Here is a 23068-nt window from a genome sequence, read left to right as displayed (position 1 = left end):
TTTCGAATAACGGTCAATAAGATCATGCATTATTCATAAAGAATAAAGCTCACATATAATATGTTAGAATCAAACCAGGTAGAGATTATTATGTATAATGACTTTGATCACATTGAATGCTCAAGTTAATTTTAGTTTATTGGATGGATGAATTATTTCTCCCATCATGGTAGCTATATTTATCGTGCATTATGAGGCATCCAATTTTTTTTATTGACTATAAAATTGTTATTAGGCTGCAATTTTGGCATAGAAATACAATATATTGTGACAATAAACCAACACTTATATCTTACCAGTAATTCAATATTTGATAGAGAATTCAGAATGTATTTGTGTCTTATAAGCATATTGGGACAAACTCCATCATCGCGGATCCGTTCAGCTAATGATGATTTCACATGGTCTTTCATGAGCATATTGCTTATTTAGGTGTTGTTTTTGCTTAAGAATATATGAGTTCAGTGGGAGTTTGTATTTTGAATGTTCTTTAGTTTTAGACACATTTATTGGTACCAATTCTAGTTAATAAGGTTTTAAAGTTTATTCCATTCTGCAAGTGTTATTGTCTTGATCTCACTAAAGTAAAACCAATTTGAAATAGGCATGTTGAGATCACTTTACATATAATTTTCATGCTACACATTCATACTTAATTCATGTCATTTGGTTATGCTAATATATGTGATCATTGTTGGTAAGGTCACACTAAATGTGATTAGTTTTGCTTTGGTTCTATGTTGGCATGATTAATGGACGGAACTGTTGATATATACATGTTTTACGCAAGTAGGAGATTGTTGAATTAAAATCCACAATGTGCGCTTTTCGTGTATAATATTATAAATTATTAGTTATCATAATGTTAGTCTGTTAAGTGGTCTAATTTAGTTTATGAGAGTGATGCGTATATACGGGTATCTGTAGATACCTGACTATAATTATCTAATTCTATGATGGGCAGAATAGTAATTACACTCATTATATTTTACTATAAATAAAAGGGTTATGGTCCCTAAGACATACACTTTTACTTATTCTACATTCTCCCCATCAAACGTAGAGATTCAAGTCATGTCTCGTCCTAGAAGACCAATCAACCCGAGACACTTTCGATTATGTTCAATCCGCTGCATTATGGATTCAGGTATGCTTCCGCTATTGATCTCGATGAATTGATATGAGTTCAATCATTTGGTTCTATTAAATAATATGTAGATTATTTGTAACAGTAACAAGCCTTTCTAGTGGAGTGTACTTATAGGGTGTTATTTGATGTGAAAGTGGTAAGTTGTTACTTACCACTATGATGCTCTAACATAGTGCGCCATACGATTCTGAGAAGTGGACATAATTTTTCATGTTGCGGTTTAATTACTACAAACAGAAACAAACTTTATCTCTGCTTCACCATTTTTGTAGTTTGGTGTTAATTTGGCTAGTTAAAATTTAATAAAACATTTTGAAAATATAATATTTATTTATTTCTTTTGTTTGAATTATAACTAAATAATTCTTTTATTTTTATTGATTTAACTCGTTAAGAGAATTTCCAATTTGAGTTAAAAATCAACTCCAAAATATTTAAAATACATATATATTTAATATGCTTTCATTGAGAGTCGAACTCAAGACCTCCCGCTTACTAAACGGGTGCTCTAACCAACTGAGCTATGAAAGCTCTTCCAGTTTTAATGTTAATTTGACTACTTAAAATTATATATATATATATATATATATATATATATATATTCCTTAATAGTAGTCTAAAAAATTGTATATGGACAAAGTATAAAAATAAATATCATAATTTTACGTATTTACAAAAATGTGTTCATATAGTTTAAATTTTTTACAAATACAATTAGGGTACGTTTGGTAAGACGTAATGGACTTCCTAATGGAATGCCCATTACATCAAAAGCTCATTACTATGTTTAGATGCAATTTTTTTTTGGTAGGAACAGGAAAGAAAAAACAAAAAACAAGAAAAAACCTAACCCGAGATTAGCCTAGGGAAGCTAACCCCCACCAAATCATCCAGGAGGAGCGAAGAAAGGAAATCAGGAGGAGAAGAGTAAGTTTGGATGCAATTTTTAATTTTATTGGAATGTAATGAGAAAACCATAGGTTACATTTTGTTCGATAAAGCTTTTAATTCCGATTACATAGAAAAAGGAGTTGAATTCTCATTACATCCAAAACATGTAATCCTAATTGTTACTCTCAAAGCTTCTATAACTTCTCATTTATCAAATCTCACACCTCAATCTAATCTCTTATCATTCTCAAAAACGCAAAAAGTAGAAAACATGAAAATTTAAAAGCGAGAAAAAAGTAATTATATATATATATATATATATATATATGCACTAATTAAATTGATTTCAGCTAATATAATTTTGTATTTGATTTTGATTCTTTTTTATTTTTGCATTTTTTGCATTTTTCGTGTTTTTCATTTTTCGCTTCATCTCATTTTTCATGTTGTCATGTTTTTCTTTAATTTTAATTGTGCAAATAAAATTTTATGATTATATTTATTTAGGCAAATATAAATATTGTAATGGTAATTACAGTTCTTCATTTTCTTTTTATTTAACAAGCAAACATGGTAATGGAATCACCATTCCATTCCATTACATTATAAGTTTGATTACATTACATTGCATTACGGCACACCAAACGGACCTTTAGTTGTTTAAATTTACCTACATTATAAATTTACAAAACAAAACTTTAGTGATTTATTTATACTCACTTAACATATAAAAATATTTATTACAAAAACAACTCTTTAGTTTCTAATAATTTTACATAAAAAAGAAAATTACACGTGCATGATAAGCCCAAAATATGTCTAAAATAATATACATAATTATGTCAGTTTCGAGTTAAAACTATGTTAATTATATTCTTTTAGAATGATTTTACGCCTGAATTTTTTTCTATTGTGCAAGGTACTAAATTATTTGGAAAAATCCAAATATGAGCTAAAACGGAGCAAAAACGAGAGAGAAATCAAGTTTACAAGTAAAAAACTCATACGAGATTCAGAGGCCACACCAGAGACTAAGGAATCAACTCAAGAAAGAAGATAAAAGTCTCTGTCGCGACCAGGATTTCCATTATCTCGGTCGCGACACGTGTTTTTATGGCACAACAACGCGAAGTTCAGACATTTCTCCCTCACTCTAAAGGCGCGGCCGAGATTTCCAATATCTCTACAGAAATAACAACTTTATCAGACACAATTTACATGTTTTAATTCCGAAACGACGTGTCCATTCATCCGGATAGAGATGACTCTTCACCTACGGACACTTCCCTTCAACACAACTCTACAACAACTATAAATAGAGGATACATTTCAGCATTCAAAAGAGTGACCGATTTTGTAAAAGCATACTTGTTGTACAAGTTGTTCAAATAGTTAGATATAAGACACAGTTATTATCGTTTAAGTTTGAATTTTGTTCGAAGTTAAGTTTACACTTTGGTAGAGAACGAGTAGGTTCTATTCCGAGGATTCAGCAAGAGGAACCAGTGTAGGAGGCGCCCCATGGTCTCACAAACCTACAAAGTTGAGGAAAGGATTGACAACCCGGAACTCAATTAGTTAAAATGTTATCCAAACTTCTTCTTCTCTGTTAACTTGTGACGTTTCAAATCAAACTAATGAAATATCTTTTCAATACAATTCCTTCTTTACTGTTGTTATTTTAAGTCTGATCTAGGCGATATTCTTAAGTAATTTAACTGGTGTTTTCATAAAAACATTTATAAACAAATCTGACATTTTCCATGAAAACTTTGTTGAACACTTAAGCAAATTCGGGTTTATATTTGATCATTATGGGAGTACCGAATAGTCGGTTTAGGTTCCGAATTTGATTAAGGTTTTCAGTCTTAGGCCGAGTAGGAAAGATTGATTACAGTTCAAAGCCTATTAAATTGAATTAACTGATAAATTGTTACATCTTAATAATCAGATCAAAGTTATAAGTTGTTTTCTTGCTTAGTGTAAATAATCCTTGAATTCTACTTTAACCTAAACATAATTTCTATAAATTGTAATCTAAACTATTGGCAAAATTAGAATCAGAATCCATATCCATTTAAACCATTTAACGATTTTTCTATTAACCTAGAGAAAATGAATTTAATCAAAATTATAAGTTTTTATTTATCAAAATGTTCCCTATGAGATCGATATCTTTTTATTCCTACAAGCGAAACCGTGCACTTGCGGAAATCGTTCAACAAGTTTTTGGCGCCGTTGTCGGGGAACGCCAATTTGATTTTTTTAAACAATTTTTTTGTATTTTATTCCGAATCTTGGTTTATAGATACTTATATTTATATTTTATATATTAAATTTACTAACAATTTTATTTTTCAATTTTTTTTGAAGGTAATTTCAGTTCGTGCGTGTAATTTCTGTTCATGCGCAGTACTAGAAGTTTGGGCATTCAATCGGAATCACTTGATCCAGAAATTGAAAGAACACTTAAGAAAAATAAAAAGAAAAAGAACAAAGAGACACAGAATCAAGAACCACAAGCAGTAGAAATGGGAGAACGCCCTAGACTTATGGATTACGCTACACCAGGGGTTAACGGTGTTACCAATAGTGTAGTTCGACCCCAAATTAATGCACACCAATTTGAGATTAAACCAACATTATTGAATATGCTGCAAAACAGTGTGACATTTTATGGATTGTCTAACGAAAATCCTAATGCCCATTCGACTAACTTTCTTGAGATTTGTGACACCTTTAAAATTACGGACATTTCTGCTGAAGAATCAAACTTCGCCTTTTTCCTTTCACTTTGAAGGACATGGCTAAGGTTTGGTTCAATTCTATGCCGGCCGGAACATTCCAAACTTGGAACCAATTAGCCCAAGCATTTTTATCCAAATATATTCCCCTAGCCAAAACAGCAAAAATCATAAAAGAAATTACATCATTTACACAACATAAAAATGAAACCCTGTATGAAGCATGAGAACATTTCAAAGAACTTCAACGTTTATACCACACCACCATTTACCCGATCAACTTTTAATGCAAACCTTTTACAATGGTATAAATCCCACAACGAGAGGTTCACTAGATGCTATGTCGGGAGGGTTATTTATGAAGAAGACGTCTGCTGAAGTAAAAGAACTTTTAGAGGAAATGATGATTAACAGTAGCATGTGGCCTACAGAACGTGCACATACACCGGTTACTCCAAAACCATCGTCCTCAACTTCGTCATCTATTAAAGGTATAGTTAATCTTAACCTTATTACGATGTTACAAGCCCAATTTTCTGCACTGTCGCATAAAATTGACAAGTTTATGACATCGTGTGATGTTAATGGAAACCCCATCCAAAATGATATAGATTGTAGTGGTACGGATGAGGTAGAATAGGTAAATTTTGTCCAAGGACAGAATCAAATTAATAGCCCGTATTCGAATACCTATAATCCCGGATGGAGAAATAACCCTAACTTTAGTTGGAAAGAGAATGACAATACTGGTGCCAATGAAGGTAGAACTAATAATTATCAAAATCAATCAAGAGACACTATTGGCACATTATCTTCTAAAATTGATAAGTTTATAGATGCTATTGGTGGAAAGATGAACAACCATGATGAAGGTTTTAAACGTATTGAAAACAAGTTTTGATCAATTATTTAAAAACCACTCGTCTAGCATCCATAATTTCGAAGTAAAAATTGGACAAATTGCCAAGTCAATTCCATCCCGCAAGGAGGGTAGCCTTCCTAGCCATACGGAAGAAAATCCTAAAGAGCAAGTTAAGGCTATAACTCTTAGATCGGGAAAACATTATTTAGGTCCGGAAATGCTACTAACATTTTGCAGGGAAATGGTTTGACGACAAAAGCCACAGAAGTGAATGAAAATTCGAAGAGTTCGCCCAAAGATGCTAATGCAAGTGCATTTCAACCAAAAGCTCCTTTTCCACAAAAAGTCCAAAATAAGGACTATGATAAACAAATTTTGACATTTTTAGATAAACTTAAAAATTTGCATATTAATTTAACGTTTATGGATGCAATAACCCAAATTCCCAACTATGGTAAGTTTTTGAAAGATTTGATTTCTAAGAAAATAAGTTGGGAAGGTATTTCATCCATAGTTCTAACGAAAGATTGTAGTTGAATCGTGTCAAGTCATTTGCTGACTAAGTTGAAAGACCCATGATGTTTTACCATTCCTTGTAAATTGGGAGATATTGAATTCCCAAGTTGTCTTTGCAACTTGGGTGTGAGCATTAACTTAATGCCATTATTAATATTTAAAAAGTTAGGTCTAGAAGAAGACATTAAACGTACTAATATGGTTTTGCAATTAGCGGATCAAACCACTAAAAAGTCATATGGTATAATTGAAGATGTGTTAGTAAAAGTCGATAAATTCATTTTTCCTACCGACTTTGTAATACTCAACTTTGCATATGACTTTAATTGTCCACTAATTTTTGGTAGACCATTTATGAATACGGGATGTGCATTAGTCGATGTATCGGAAGGAAAAGTAATTTTGAGAATATGAGAAGACGAAATTGAGTTTAATATGAATAGAGCTATAAAATATCCTATGGAAGAGTTCGTTTGTATGAAACTTGATTTGGTTGACGAATGCATCAGTGATATTTCTAAAGAGGAAAATGTAATTGAACCAGTAATTGAAGAAGAAATGGAAGACAAGGCTCTAGAGCCTTTGATTCGTGATGATGTACCAATACAGCCCTCGGTTTTAAGACCACCGAAATTAGAGTTAAAAGAATTGCCCAGCCATTTGAGGTATGCTTTTCTGGGTAAAGGGGATACTCTACCTATTATTATCTCTAACAAATTGACTAATGAACAAGAAATAAGTTTAAAAGAGGTTGTTAGAAATAGGATATGAAGTATAGGTTGGCAAATTTCAGACCTTAAGGGAATGAATCCCAGCATTGTAATGCATAAGATTCATTTAGAAGAAGGAAAACCTCCTAAAGCGGATAGGCAAAGACACCTAAATCCGAATATGAAAGAAGTAGTTAAAAACGAAATCAAAAAACTTTTGGATAATGGAATCATCTATCCAATTTCGGATAGTGAATGGGTTAGTCCGATCCATTGTGAATGTGTACCAAAAAAAGGAGGTATGACTGTAGTAAGAAATGATGAAGGTGAGTTAATACCTACATGAACTACCACAGGTTGGAGGGTTTATATAGATTATAGGAACCTAAATACGACAACTAGGAAAGATCATTTTCCTATTCCTTTCATTGATCAAATGATCGAAAGGATAACCGGTCATGCATTTTATTGTTTCCTAGATGGGTATTCCGGATTCTTTCAAATTTATATTTACCCGGATGACCAAGATAAAACTACCTTCACATGTCCCTATGGAACTTTTTGTTGAAACATCTTTCCACATGATTTTGATTTGACAAAATTATTTAAGTTAATCCATGATTAAGGGGCAATTAAATTTAAGTGCTTTGATTTAATTGTACTAATATGTTTGTTCAATGTTGAGTATAAGTATAAATGAAAACAGAATCAAAAAGTAAGACAGGACGAAGTCAGCATGAGAACACAGCACAAGCTGAGTGGAGTGCAACTCAGCATAACAGAAGAAAAGCCATCTTCAGAAAAAATATTTAAAGATGAAGCTGACCAAAGAAGCTGAGTGAAACGCAACTCAGTATCAAACAAGAGAAGTCCTTCTCTAAACTAAATCTTGCAGACGAAGCTGACCACGGAAGCTGAGTAAGAGTTACTCAGAAAGAAAGAACAAAAGCATCATCAATAAAGGCAAGCTGTGTGTTCGTTAGGACAACGCGAATGATCTGTTTGCTAGAAGATAAGATCCGACAACTATCTGCACCAATAATAGAAACCTTGGAATTACGCACAGAGTCAATTTCGAGATGCATGGGTTAACTGTCCATTAGCTAAAAGATGAACTGGCACTAGAAGACACACCTGCAGGAAGAAGACAAGCCTGACGCCTGCGGAATTCAGACGACAGGATTGGCCTGCAAATCTGAAGCTGACCAGAATAATGTTGCAAGAAAGAGCCGTTTGAATCCAATGGATAATTCCGGATTCAAATGATTGTGTCTTCAGATTTCAACTATAAAAAGACAAGTTCACTCTTGGATCAAAAGCCGATTTTGCCAAGAAAAATACAAGAGAAAAAAGAGAAAAGATAAAAAGCACATTCAAACAAGAAAAAGATCTTACACCAAACTTCTATTTCTGTGTAAAAGCTAGATTGATTTTGTAATCATCTAAAGTGTTCTTCATCTAGAAAGAACAAGTTTGTATCAATTGTAAAATTGAGAGAGTGGTGCTGAGTACTCGGTTTTAAGTACTCAGTGGTAGAGAAATCTAGGTGTTCGGTTATAGCACTTAGTAGGAGTTGAGTAGACGAATAGAGGAAGGTACTCTTGCATATTCAACTGCCTTGTAAACGGTTTGTGCTCTACCTTTAAAGAGCTCAGTATTGGATTGAAAAAGCCCGGAGGGACTCTAGGGACTGGACGTAGGCGGAGAGGCCGAACCAGGATAAGTCGTGTTGAGTAATTTCTAACTCTCTCTCAATATATCTATATATGTGTTGTCTGATTGAATTGCTTAGGATATAAATTGTAAAAGCTAACACTGAGTAATCTTGGTGCTGAGTTGGAAGCTGACCTCAATTGTTAATTCCCAACTCACAAGTAAAATAGTTCTAGTCAGCATCAAACTAAAGCTGTCTTACATTTCTCGGCCGTGTTGACCTAAAACTAAGTTAAGTAACTTAAAGAATTAATTAAGTCAGCATTATTTAGCGAAAAAGTTACATTAGTTCCTAACCCCCCCTTGGAACTAATCACATGGGACCAACAAGTGGTATCAGAGCTAATTAGCTCACTACTCAAAGATATAACTATCTTGAGCTGATCCCGATAAATAGCTGAGAACAGCACTCGTTTCCTTCCAGAAAATCAAACAACACAGATACTCCCTGAGGGATTATCAATTAGTTGGCCACCCTTGTTTTTTGGATCAAATTATACATTTTGGAAAAACTGGATGAAAAACTTTATTCAAGCTACAAACATGAGTGCGTGGCTTGCAATAGTTCAAGGCCCATATGTGCCTTATAAAACTATTCACAACGAAAAGGTTGTCAAGAGTGAAACTGAGTGGTCAGAAGATGACCTTAAAAAATTACAAAACAATGCTTCGGCTATCAATATGCTTCACTGTGCGCTAGATGCTGCAGAATACAATAAGATTTCAAGTTGCGAGTCAGCACAGGAAATATGGAAGAAGCTCGAAGTGACCTATGAAGGCACAAGCAAGGTCAATGAGTCCAAAGTGAACCAACATATGAGATTATACGAACTGTTCGAGATGAATGAAAACGAAGACATCTCGGAGATGAACTCAAGGTTCACCAATATTATAAATGAGCTTAAGAGACTTGGAAAGAACTTCACGGAAGAGGAGCAGGTGAAGAAAATCCTAAGAAGTCTCCCTAAGAGCTGGCAAGCTAAGAAGACAGCTGTGGAGGAAGCTCAAGACTTGACCACGTACAAATACGATGAGCTGATCGGATCTTTGCTGACTCATGAGATCTCTATGAAAAATTTTGAAGCTAAAGAAAAGTCAGAAGACAAGAAGCAGAAATCACTTGTCATGAAAGCTGACTCAATCGAAGCTGACTCATTAGATGATGAGGAGATGGCCATGTTCACAAGAAAGATGAAGAAGCTGTTCAGAAAGAATGATAAGAACAGCAAGAGGCCATACAAAAGAGGCGATAGGTACAAAGCTGAGTCTAGTGACAAATACAAAAAGGACAGCTCCAAGCCTGGCACGTGCTTTGAGTGCCATCAAACTGGGCACATTAAGTCAAGTTGCCCTAACTTAAAGAAAGAAAAGAAGGGAAGCAAAAAGGCAATGGTGGCCATATGGAGTGACAGTGATGAGTCAACCTCATCAGAAGCTGATGCACATGAGACAGCAAATATATGCTTCATGGCCGACGACGCTGCTGACCAAAGTCAATCTGAGCAAGCTGACCTCTCTGACGGTTCTGACCAAGAGGAACATTCCAATGAGGTAACATCTCTACACTTGCTTAGAAATGAAATGGTTAACGCCCTGAGTGATTTATATACACTGACTAAAAAGTGTAACAAGAAAATAAAGGCACTCAGCAGGCGGTGTGACGAGATTGAAGAGGTCAAACTCAGTGACCTTCGATATCTTCTCCAAAACAACTCAACTTTGCATGACAACATGGAAATCATGCACAAGTTTGTCTCGGAAGTCCAATCAGATTCAAAGAAACTGAGAAAGGATGTCACAACCCTACAGAACCAAATAAAAGGTTCAACTAAAAATAAATCCCACGCTGAGTACTCAGGTACTGGTCAGCGTAGGCAGTTCACTCAGTGTGACTGTTGTGGGAAAAGAGGACACACAATAGATGTGTGTTGGTATAATAAGCGGACTGTCCAATATGACTTATGCGGAAAGAAAGGTCATACCACTAAGGTATGTTGGCATGCTCAGCACAATGGTGCTGACCAAAGACAAAGTCACCCTAAAAGGGTAACTTATTGTGACTTCTGTGGTAAACAAGGCCACATCATAAATGTATGTCGTCACAAGATAAGATATGATGCTTCACCTGTTCGCACTAACAAACGAGGACCCAACAAGAATTGGGTACCTAAAGATGAATAGTTTAAAATGCAGGTGAGCCTGAGATGCATGGAGAAATCAAAACTGTGGTATATTGACAGCGCATGCTCGAGGCATATGACTGGTGATGAAACTCAGTTCATCACACTTGAGCTTAAACGAGGTGGTAATGTAAGCTTTGGAGACAATAAAAAGGGTAAGATAGTTGGATCAGGTACTATCGGAGGTAACCCTACTATTGAGTCAGTCTCCTTAGTTAAAGGTCTTAAATATAACCTATTGAGCGTAGCTCAGCTGTGTGACAGCAGTATAAAGGTTGTATTTGATGCCACTCAGTGTTGGATACTCGAGGGAAAAACAAACAATTTAATTCTAACTGCCCCTCGTGTTGACAATGTATATATGTTGAGTTTAGAAAAACAGGTTTCTAAAAATATATGCTTAGTATCTAAAGAGGATAACTCCTGGATATGGCATAGGAGACTTGGTCATGTAAGCATGGACCTCTTTGCCAAATTAGCTAGAAAGCAATTAGTTGAGGGATTGCCCAAATTGAAATTTGAAAAAGATCAATTATGTAATGCTTGTTAGCAAGGTAAACAAACGAAAAAGTCTTTTCAAAGTAAAAACATTGTCTCAACCAATCGACCATTGGAATTACTATATTTGGATCTTTTCAGACCTATCCAGCCACTCAGCTTGGGAGGTAAGAAATTTTCCTTAGTCATTGTAGATGATTTCTCTCGGTATACTTGGATCATCTTGCTGAGTAGCAAGGATGAAACATTTGAGATGTTCACAACATTGATTAAAAAGCTTGAAAATGACAAAGACCTAAGAGTAGCTCATATTAGAAGTGATAATGGCGGAGAATTCAAAAACCAACAGTTTGATGAATTCTGTGAAGTCAGTGGCATTGACCATAACTTTTCGGCTCCTAGGACACCTCAACAAAATGGGGTAGTTGAAAGGAAGAACAGAACAATAGTCGAAATTGCTAGGACAATGCTGAGCGAAAATAGGCTTCCAAAGTATTTCTAGGGTGAAGCTGTCCACACAGCATGTTATATACTGAATAGGGCTTTAGTTAGACCTATACTCAAGAAAACCCCTTATGAACTTTGGAAAGGACGAAAGCCCAACATTGGCTACTTTCGTGCCTTTGGGTGTAAATTTTTTATACTCAACACAAAAGATAACCTTGCTAAATTTGATGCTAAAGCTGACGAAGCGATCTTTTTAGGGTACTCAACTAACAGTAAAGCACATAGGGTGTATAATAAACGAACTAAAGTTGTAGAAGAGTCTGTCCATATCGAGTTCGATGAAACTAATACATTCTTTTAAAACTAAATATACCTAAAATAACATACATAATTACGCCAGTTTCGTGTTAAAACTATGTTAATTATATTCTTTTAGAATGATTTTACGTCTGTATTTGTTTCTATTGTGCAGGGTACTAAATTATTTGGAAAAATCCAAATATGAGCTAAAACGGAGTAAAAATGAGAGAGAAATCAAGTTTACAAGTAAAAGACGCATACGAGATTCAGAGGCCATGCCAGAGACTAAGGAATCAACTCAAGAAAGAAGACAAAAGTCTCTGTCGCGACCGAGATATTCATTATCTCGGTCGTGACACGCGTTTTTATGGCACAACAATATGAAGTTCAGACATTTCTCCTTCACTCTAAAGATGCGACAGAGATTTCCAATATCTCTACAGAAACAACAACTTTATCAGACACATTTTACATGTTTTAATTCTGAAACGACGCATCCATTCATCCGGATAGAGATGACTATTCACCTACAGACACGTCCCTTCAACACAACTCTTCAACAACTAAAAATAGAGGTTACATTTCAGCATTCAAGAGAGTGAGAGATTTTTAGTTTCGATTTTGTAAAAGCATACTTGTTGTACAAGTTGTTCAAATAGTTAGATACAAGACATAATTATTATCGTTTAAGTTCGAGTTTTGTTCGAAGTCAAGTTTACACTTTGGTAGAGACCGAGTAGGTTCTATTCCGAGGATTCAACGAGAGGAACCAGTGTAGGAGGCGCCCCAGGGTCTGACAAACCTACGAAGTTGAGGAAATGATTGACAGCCCGAAACTCAATTAGTTAAAATTTTATCCAAGCTTCTTCTTCTATGTTAACTTTTGACGTTTCAAATCAAACTAATGAAATATGTTTTCAATACAATTCCTTCTTTACTGTTGTTATTTTAAGTCTGATCTAGGCAATATTCTTAAGTAATTTAACTGGTGTTTTCACAAAAACATTTATAAACAAATTTGACATTTTCCATGAAAACTTTGTTGAACACTTAACAAATTCGGGTTTATATTTGATCATTGCGGGAGTACCAAATAGTCGGTTTAGATTCCGAATTTGATTAAAGTTTTCAGTCTTAGGCCGAGTAGGAAAGATTGATTACAGTTCAAAGCCTAATAAATTGAATTAACAGATAAATTGTTACATCTTAATAATCAAATCAAAGTCATAAGTTGTTTTCTTGCTTAGTGTAAATAAGCCTTGAATTCTACTTTAACCTAAACATAATTTCTATAAAGTGTAATCTAAACTATTGGCAAAATTAGAATCAGAATCCATATCCATTTCGATTTTTCTATTAACCTCGGGAAAACGAATTTAATCAAAATTATAAGTTTTTATTTATCAAAACGTTCCCTGTGGGATCGATATCTTTTTATTACTAGAAGCGAAACCGTGCATTTACAGAAATCGCTCAACAGTGCATTTAGAAACTTTCAAACCATATAGACATTTACAAATATATGAAACCATGAAATTTATTTTTTTACTTATAACTTATAGATTTTTTTATATAAACTACATAATGAGTACTTATAGGGGTAACGAGTAGAGTACTTGTTAAAATAGTCAGATGTGTAAGTTTTTTATTTGAAATTTAGTTGATATTGGGAGAAAATGGTGAAGGCCTTAACGAAGTCTTCGGGGTGATCTTCCTCCCATTCGTTGCAGACCAACATGTTGTCGATGTACATTTGTAGGGTTCTCCATATGTGATAGGCAAACATGCTGTTTATCAATCGTTGGTAAGTTGTGCTCACATTCTTTACCCTGAGAGTCATTTACTTTACAACAAAAGGTGCCTTCGTGGGTAACAAAAGAAGTTTTCTTGGTGTCATCCAAATGCATTGGTATTTATTGGAATCTTATTATTTCATCGAACACAGACAGAATATTACGACCAGGTGTCTAGTCGACGAGTTGGTCAGTGCAAGGTAACAGATAATAATTTTTCGGGCATCCTTTATTATTATCAGTAAAATCTACATGCATTTGGTAATTATCTTTGCTCTTTTTCACTAGGAATATATTAGAGAGCCAATCGGGATAGTGCTCTTCCCTTAATAAATCCCAAAACTAGGAGTTTATCTATTTGAGCCTTGGATGCTTATTGTTTGTCCTAAGAGTGTAGACGATTCTTCTGCTTGACTAGTGCATGTGAAGGATCAATGTTTAATCGGTGTGTGGCTTGACTAGGGCATGCCTGATGTTGTCCGCAAAAGGTTGTGAGAGCTGAGTTCCTATTTTCAAAACGCGTCCATCAAGAAGGTGGAACTCTTCCATCGACTTGAGGGGTGGAAGAGTGTCCCCATAGATCATACGATGCCCCAGGGTGTCAATGAACAGTGTGGTGTGCTTGGGCTTAATGGATTTCCAATGTATTTCCCTAGCTAGGTGTCGATTCCTCATTATGGCGCTTTTGGGGTTAAAGCGAGTAATGGTCAAATTGTCGATATTAATGGTGGTTGTATTGCAGAAGATCAAAGGGTTGCCCATGATGGTGTTATAGGCTAGAGGGATGTCCATAACAAACCACTCCACCTACACCCCACTTCTTTGAGATCTTCCAAGACAACAACTGGAAGCAAAATCAACCCGAGGACTAGTACCTCCACATCAAGAGATAAGCTAGAAAGAAGGTCCCTTCCACTAGCCTTTTCTTATTGAGGTTCATACTAGCCAAAGTGACCTATGAGATGAGATTTATCGAACTTCTAGTGTTGACCAGGATTAGGTGGATGTTATAGTTGGTTATAGGGAGGGAGATCACTGAAGCTTTAGTATGTGCGATGTGTAAGAGGGCTTACTGAGAGAGACTCTCCAAACTGAACCGTCAGATTCTTACGATTATTGGAGTCCCTTTATTAGTAACTTAAATTTGCCTTTAGTATCGGGTCGTTTAGGCTCATCCCGTAGGGGTGAGATTTCTTTCGAGTCTTATTCGTGTCTCTATATGGTTCATGGTTTGGGTCCTTGCTAAAGCAGTTTCTCGAGTTTTGGAATGCATATATTGTATGGCCTACCTTTTTGTGGAACTTGCAGTACTTATATTTGTTTGATGTGGAACACTGAGATGGCTCAACTGAAGATGGTTTCTAAAGTTAGCGGGTCTCAGTCGTTGTTCCACGAGATTAGGCCTATCAGGAGTCCTCGGAGTAGTGGACTTTTCACCCTAAACTATGCCCTACTCTGCCCTCTTCATGACCCTCCTTAAGGGGTTCTTCTCTTCTACTTTTATAGGGGATGAAGGGCCTCGTCCAATCTAGTGCGGCTAGGTTCCCTATGATCCGTCACCATCTTCCATTTTTCTTCCTTGTCATGGCCTTTCCTATTCTTTTCTTTTACAATCTCCTCCTAATTTATCAACATGTTGCGGTCATTATAGCAACAAAGCTTTGCTCAACTTCCATTAGCTCTTCGAATGACCGAGGGGGATTTGTATAAAATTTCTGTGGAAAGGATTCTAATATGGTCCCATTGGATATAGTGTTAATAGAAACCTCTAGGTTTATAAACTTCACTTAGGAGGCCATCTGATGGAAACGGGTCAAGTAGCCTCTCAAGGGCTCGGTAATACACTGGCGGGCATCATTTAGATTAGAGTTTATTCTCCTTACTTTCACATCACCTACAAACCGTGCGATGAATATATCTTTGAGAAGGTCAAAGGAGTTGATAGATTCGGGTTCTAACCCCTGGTACCATTCTTGTGTCACTCCCACCAGGGTTATTAGAAAGACCTTGCATGTGACGTGATCGTCCTTATAGTAGAGGTTCATCATCATGTTCATAAAGGCTATGTAGTGCTTGTTCGGGTCCTCAACATTGATTTAGGATGATAGTCTGGGGTTTTTCTAGTTTTTAGGAAAGTTAAACAGAATGAGCCGCTAGACCATCGTGTTTTTTTAGAGGTAACTTTCCCTCTAATTATGCTACCAATGTCATTCTTGTCTAGAAACCTTTGAAATTTTACTTTTTAGGGCCCACTCTACTCTGCGGGGGACTTTACCATGTGTCTGGATGTTTGTGGAACGTCTAGGATAATAAGACTGTCGATGGGTTGAGCTCCCTAGGGAGCCCGAAGTTATCCGAAGTTACTTGTGTGGCTTCCATGGGTCTCTTCTCATGCTCGCCCGAGTTCTAGACCTTAAGGAATTCCCATATCTTGTGGTTATCTTCCTAGATATCCCTCTGTTGTTCTATTATTTGTCATTGGATTTTTATGAATTGTGCTTATGTGGCTTAAAAGACGAGGAGTGTGTTTATAATCTTATTTCTGGGATCTATGGACTCGTTTTCAAAGTCCATTTCCATAAAGACTTTTTTTAGGTTCCTTCCAGTGGAGGGAATTACATTCTTCTTATCTTTTGCTTGACCAATGGTCTCAATGACCTGTTTGGTGGGAATGGGTTTGGTTAGGGGTAGGTCTACCATTTTTCTATCTGTTATTTTGTGAAGGATTTCCATTGTGTTCAACCACGCGTACCACACCAAATAATGGAAAATCGAGTTTACAAGGGAAAGCCTATGTCTTGTGCTGGAAGAGGTCCCCTAAATACATTGTGACAATCGAGTTAAAGAGATAAAGTGTAATGGAATGGTAAGTGTTAGGCGAATTCCGTAAGTGCACGGTTCCGCTTGTAGTAATAAAAAGATATCGTTCCCAAAGAGAACGCGGATTAACTACTATAACGGGTTTATTTTATAAATTCATTTTCTCTTGGTTATAGAGAAATAAATAGTTTGATTTAAAAATAGTTTTGTTTAGAAAGAATGAAAGTAATACTAAAATTATATTTCTTAAATTTATATTCCGTGCATTGCCCGGGATACATACATATTTTAATAAGTTTAAACTTAAAAACACTTTTCAAACTTACTTCAGTTGTATCAGATAGAAATATTTAATCCAATCTCTCGATCCAGGATTAAATAACTTGGATGCTTTTATATAGATAACTCCAATTCCTCGACCTATTATAGTGAATTGGAATTAAGAATTAAAAACGAAAACAAATAGATCATGTGATACAATTATCCTTTTATGAACCGAATCTCTTCTAACTTCATAAAATGATAACTATTCCTATGTCTTGCTTAAATGGATTTCCCTATAATATTCATAAAAGCAGTAATAGAATGAGATGATGAACATAGAATAATTTGCTTTGGATTGAATTATAATTTTGATAAACAAATGTTTGACAGAGTTGATGATTTGTCAAAAGTAAAACATACATAGAATAAAGACTGTAACAGATGAGAGCATAGGGGTTGTGAATCCTTTTACTGTCTCTATAAGGATTGTCAGGCCTCAGGGTGTCTTTTTCTATATATATATTGTGTCTTGTATCTCGAGGAAGTGTATCTCTCGATCTTGCTTCTTTCAATGTTGGAAGTAGAAGCTTAGAAACTGTAGAATCTTCCTGCTATAGTGTACTTCTGTAACTATAACTGTATTATTCTTTTTTTTTCTCTCTGTATATTGTTATGTGTCTGTATGTGACAAGAGTATCCTTTTATAGTGGATGAAGAATCATGTCTCTTCAAGAGGATAACTCTTCAACTGCTGTCATGGAGAGTCATAGCCTTTGGTGAAGAAGGATGATGATCCAGGATGAAAGAGATGTAATTAAACTGAAGAATCATGTCTTTTTGCAGTGAAGATGCCGGTCACGAACGCGACAGGGGTGTCACGTTCGTGACTTTGCTTTGCCATGCAAAGTTGACGAAAATGTTTGTCACGATCGCGACAGATGGCTTTCTGTTCTTTGCTGAAATTCTGGCATAGTCATGAACGGGACTGGCTTGTCACGATCGGGACAAATACTTTTGCCCTAATTCAGCACTTTTCTTATGTTCTTGATCTGTTCCTTGCTAATATTCCTTTGTATTGAGCTTTTAAGAGTTTCAAACCTATCTCTGGAGAAATCATGAACAAACAAGTAAAATCTTTCCAAAACCTAACTTAATCTAAGCTAGATGCATTAGTATAAAAATGAATATGCATGCAAAAATACGTAAATAATGGACTTATCAGTAAGATATATATTAGATCCCTTAAATAAATGTCACTTTTCTCCTTTTATAAACTTGGGTGGTTGCAATAAGTTTCAGTTGGCTGTGGGGCTCGGGATCGCCAAACCTGCCCGGTGTCAAGCCCTTAAGATGAGCCTACATCTTGATATGGATCTTACGTATAATTTCTCCTTGAAAGGCACCTAAGGTGGCTGTTGGATAGGCTTTGGGGCCATATGTTGTATCATTATGTAAAGATTGATTTAATTAGAATATATTTTTAATATGTTTGAATAAATATTAAAAATATTATTCTAAATATTGTTTACATATAAGTCCTTTATTTGACCTTTCATACCCTTAACTATATAAAAAGAAATTATTGTAAATGAATTATTTATAATTGAAAAAAAAAATAGTGACCAACAATATACAAATGTTAAACTTTTGTCACACTAAATTCTCGTTTTGTTGCCATTTTTCGAAATTACTTTGTCTTTTTATTCTAACCGGAGATAGAAAGTGTTTGATAAAATTCTGAAACAACTGCTTTTAGTAGAAAAATCCATTAACATCTACTACCTATCAACTACAGTAAACAGCTAACAGCTAACATCAAACAACAACAGACCAAAAATATTTTTATCTTGCCACATGTCAATCATGTGGATAATACATAACATAAATTATAAGCAAGATCTCATATGCAGTTAAAGTGACAAGTTTAACTTATGATTAACTCGCACATTAGGTATTTCTTGTTGAAGTTTTGTTGGAGTTTCTTTCTTTCTTTCTTTTTTGAAAGAATCGTTGAAGTTTTATTGACATTAATTTTTGACAATTTCATTGACATAAAAAATGATTCTAATGGTCAACAGTACAGAAACCCCAAATTTTAGTAACCTTGGATGTCTTTGACCCAAATTAATAAAAATAAATTTAAACTTCAAGTATTTTAAATTTTAAATAAACATAATATAAAATATAATCATAAAAATATCTAATTGAGTACATATATAGGATACTAGAAGATTAATTTCGTACTTCATTTGTATTAATCACGGACAACTTTTTAAAATTCTTATTTTTGTTCCAACTCTTTTTATATAAAATTAATATAACGCCGAGTAATACTAGTTAGATACTGTTGGCGATATTTTCGAAATATCCCAATTTTCAACCTTGATACGCGTTTGCGGGGATTAAAAATGGTAAAAATAATGCGGGCGTGCCAGAGAAGCTAGTTCTCAAAGGGTAAAATGGTAATTGAATGAAGTAAATAAATAAAATGCGCCTAAATTACTTGAATTCTAAACGAAAAGCGATTGACGACCGTTACAAGGACTGAAAATAAAAACAACGGTCTTGGGCCCCGACGTTACTTGACAGGTCGGTCGGAAAAACAATTTTTAAGATAAGTACCAAAAATAAAGGCAATAAAACAACACAAAGATATAAATTTTTTAATTTTCTTTTATATTTTTATTGATTTTGTAAATATTTTTCAATATTTTTTGTATTATAAATAATAATAAAGCATGAAAATTACAACTTAAAAAGAAATAATAACTTTAAAGCTAGAAATGTAAATAAGTCACAAAAACAAATATGTACGGGATGAAATAAAATTAACCAATCTCTTTGATGTCGTTGGGATGCGTGAAGTTGAGGATTGGACCTCCAGAAAATCGGCTCGGGGGCTGTTGCGTTGTCCGGGTAGTGCTGGGCGAATTTGAAGTAATTCGGAGAGTTCAGGGACTTGAGCAGAAATTTACCACCAAGTCAACAGCAAAATGGGACTAAATTGATGCTTTTGTGGGACTTTCAGGCTAAATTTCGGGAGCTGTAGAGGTCGGATTATAGCGAAACGAAGGCTAGTATTTAAAGTTAGTGTGCGAAGGAAGGGTTTAGAACTGGAATTTCAGAAAAGGATCGAGTAAATGAGTCAGAATAAATTATTGAAAATTGGGCGACAGAATGATTGTTTGATGGTTGAAAAAACCAAAAGCTTGATTCTGTTTCGTGGAGGGTACTTTAGGGGCAATTTAGAAGACTATAGGATGTCGTTTTTTACGAAATAAAAATTGAGAGTTCTAGAATTGATGTCAATAAAGAAATTAAAATTAATTTGGGCTAAAACGGTCGGCTAACGAACTCTAAATAAAATTTGGAAAACGGCTCACCAGAAAGGTTGTTTGATGAATTTTTCAATGATGAAAAACTCAAAAGCTTGTTTCTGGGTCTTTTTAATTGATTGAGATCAATAAAAAGTTCCCAAATATGATTTGGAATAGGTGTGTAAACTAAGAATGACTCGAAAATGGGGTTTCGGTGATCTTGGTTTCACGGAAAATGCTTGAAGCTTTGAAGAACTTAACAATGGCGAAATTTGGTTTAGACTAAGAAAGCTTGAACCGAGGATTGGGTAATGATTTTACTGACTTAACTAAGAGATTGCAAAAAACGATTTGAGAATTGGTTGATTAAACTAAGAGAATTTCGGATTTGAAGTTTCTGAAAATTGAAAGCTTTTCTGAGGAACTGAAGATTAAAGAACTAATTCTAGGAATTGAGACCTTGTTTAGACTAATTAGATGCTAAAGAACGATTTCTACGAATCTAAGGATTGATAAAGAGGCCGATTTTGGCAGAGAATTTGAGAGAAAAATTTGAGTTGTCTGTGTTTGATTGATTTTTGTGTGGGTTTGATGAGTGAGAGGATTAGGCTCTATTTATAGGATTTTGGGTAACAAATTCCAAGTTAGTGGCCCTTATTTTTCTCAAACATGATCCCACTACCTTCCCATGAGTTAAAGAAAGAAAGTGGGTGAGTGGGGAGTTGGGAATGTGGAGGTAATGCCGTTGAATATGTCCTGGGATGTGAAGACAAGTTCAAATCCGTTTTTCTGCACTACTTCTCTCTCTTTGAAAAATTCTACCGGCTTCGTTTTAGCTCCATTTTGCTCCATTTTTTTACATTCCGGAAAGCTAACATCCCGAGCTTTCTGAAAAAAATAATAGTTGTCTGATATCTTGCTGTTTCGGGGTTCATTTTCATCGTCGAAGTTGCTGGACGGGTTACTGAAAAATAGTGCAAATTTGCCCCTGATTTTTATTATTTCTTTTTTCTTTTCTTTTTTATAATCATCTTTTGATATTATTTTCTATTTTTTTGTCACATTTTTATTTGATTGCGAAATGAATTTAATTAAAATAAAATAACTATAGACTAAAAATTATAACCTATGCTAAAAATATAAAAAATTAATTAGCCCCCAACAATTGCCCCCCTATTTTATGTGTAAAAGATTTGAAAATGAATTTTGCACATAAAATAAGTCTTTTATTTATTTTTATTTTTCTTTACCCGTCAGTACCGATTTGTTGAAGCTGAAATTTGTTTAACTCCGTCTATGAATTCACGACTTCACTTCCGTTGTTAATAAACTTCTTTGAGCTACTGACTGGTGGAAATAAATTGAATTGTCACTTCTTTTTCACAAGAATCATGATTGGGTAATATCCGTCTTGAACCTCTTGAGCTTGGAGTTGAGAATCCATTTGATGATATGGATATATCGTACATGACGGAACCTGCCCCCCGACGTCTTCGAGCTTGGATGCTATCGGTGTTGCACATGTTGTTGTCTTGTATTTGATGGGGACAAAACTGAGCGAGTGGACGGCGGATCAGGTGGAAAAGGCTACACCGAGCTTCTTTGTAGCGATTGCTTTTTTTTTTTATCTCTCACAACTTTTTTTATTCTTTTTTTTTGACATGTAAATGGACTTTTATTGTTTTTCTTTATTTTTATTTTTCTTTTCGTTTATGTCTTTTGTCATTTCATTTTTTTTTACGCTTCTATTTTTTTTTTAGAATACTTTATTATCTCTAAGCATGCTAAAAAATATCAATGATGCTAATTAACAGCTTAAAAGAAAAACTAAAATGTAAAATGATGCAAAAATGAAACAAAACAAAAAATAAAAGGCACCTCGTACCTTATCGCATTCTTATTTTTTCTATAGCGGATGATGCCACCGCTTTGTCCTTCGGATGTGACAGAATCATTGAACCTTTTCGATGAGAGGCTCATTGCCAATCGGCCTACGGTAAGGCACAATGGTGTTTGACTTTTTCTTGCCTTTTGATTGGACCAATGCTATCTTCGTATAATCGAGACTCCACCATATCCGAATGTGTCTCAAATGGTTTTTCGTTTACCTTAATCACCTCGATGTCGTTTCCTTTCCAACGTAATAAAAGTTGGTGCAAGGATGACGGAATGCACGAGTTGGAGTGGATCCAATCTCATCCAAGCAATGCTTGGTAACTCGCCGTTGAATTGACTATAAAGAATGCCGAAGTTGTGGTCTGATTACCGACGGTAAGTTGCACAGGTAAAACCCCATAGATTTTAGCAATTTCGCTAGTAAAAGCCGAGACAGAAATTTCTGACGTCATTATGTCGCCTACGGATTTTCCGAGAGCTAGTGCCATCTTTAATGGCATAATATTAACGGCTGATCCATTATCAACTAGAACTCTCGATAAAGGCTTGCCATCAACGTGTGCTTTGACGTATAATGGCTTAATGTGTCGTGTCATCTTTAGAGTGGGTTTGTCAAAATAAACCCGTTTCATCCGATCTTCCGATGAAGCTTTTGTTGTAACACCACTTCGTCGGTCTTCTTGAATCTCGTGTACCTCCTCGTTTGGATCTTTACTTCTAAAATTTATTGGTAAAATTAAAGAAGTAGCAGCACACCCAGCTTGGATAATGAAATCTCCAACGCGAATTTTCACGTTTTTCTTTTCTTTTATTTTTTCTTTCAAAACGTTGTTAGAATCGACACTAGACAACTCCATTTCACTTTTCCTTCTTTTTTCTGCCTCTCTCTTTCTTATTCTTATTTTTGCATTTTTTGAGAGAGGTTGTGGAAATTTTTTATGTCGGTTGACGAACCATTTATCTGTAG

The 23068-nt window shown here is 35.0% G+C and overlaps 2 non-coding genes across 2 annotated transcripts; both read right to left on the bottom strand.

The window, feature by feature from the left end:
* Window positions 1–1607: 1607 nt before the first annotated feature.
* TRNAT-AGU (transfer RNA threonine (anticodon AGU)) lies at window positions 1608–1681 on the bottom strand. The gene has a single exon. It is a non-coding gene; the product is annotated as a tRNA-Thr (tRNA).
* Window positions 1682–4949: 3268 nt separating this feature from the next.
* On the bottom strand, window positions 4950–5055 carry LOC136216204 (small nucleolar RNA R71). The gene has a single exon (XR_010683194.1). It is a non-coding gene; the product is annotated as a small nucleolar RNA R71 (small nucleolar RNA).
* Between the last annotated feature and the right edge of the window lie 18013 nt (window positions 5056–23068).

This window comes from Euphorbia lathyris, chromosome 1 (assembly GCF_963576675.1).
Source record: "Euphorbia lathyris chromosome 1, ddEupLath1.1, whole genome shotgun sequence".
Taxonomy (NCBI): Eukaryota; Viridiplantae; Streptophyta; class Magnoliopsida; order Malpighiales; family Euphorbiaceae; genus Euphorbia; species Euphorbia lathyris.
This window is presented reverse-complemented; position numbering and strand designations above follow the sequence as displayed.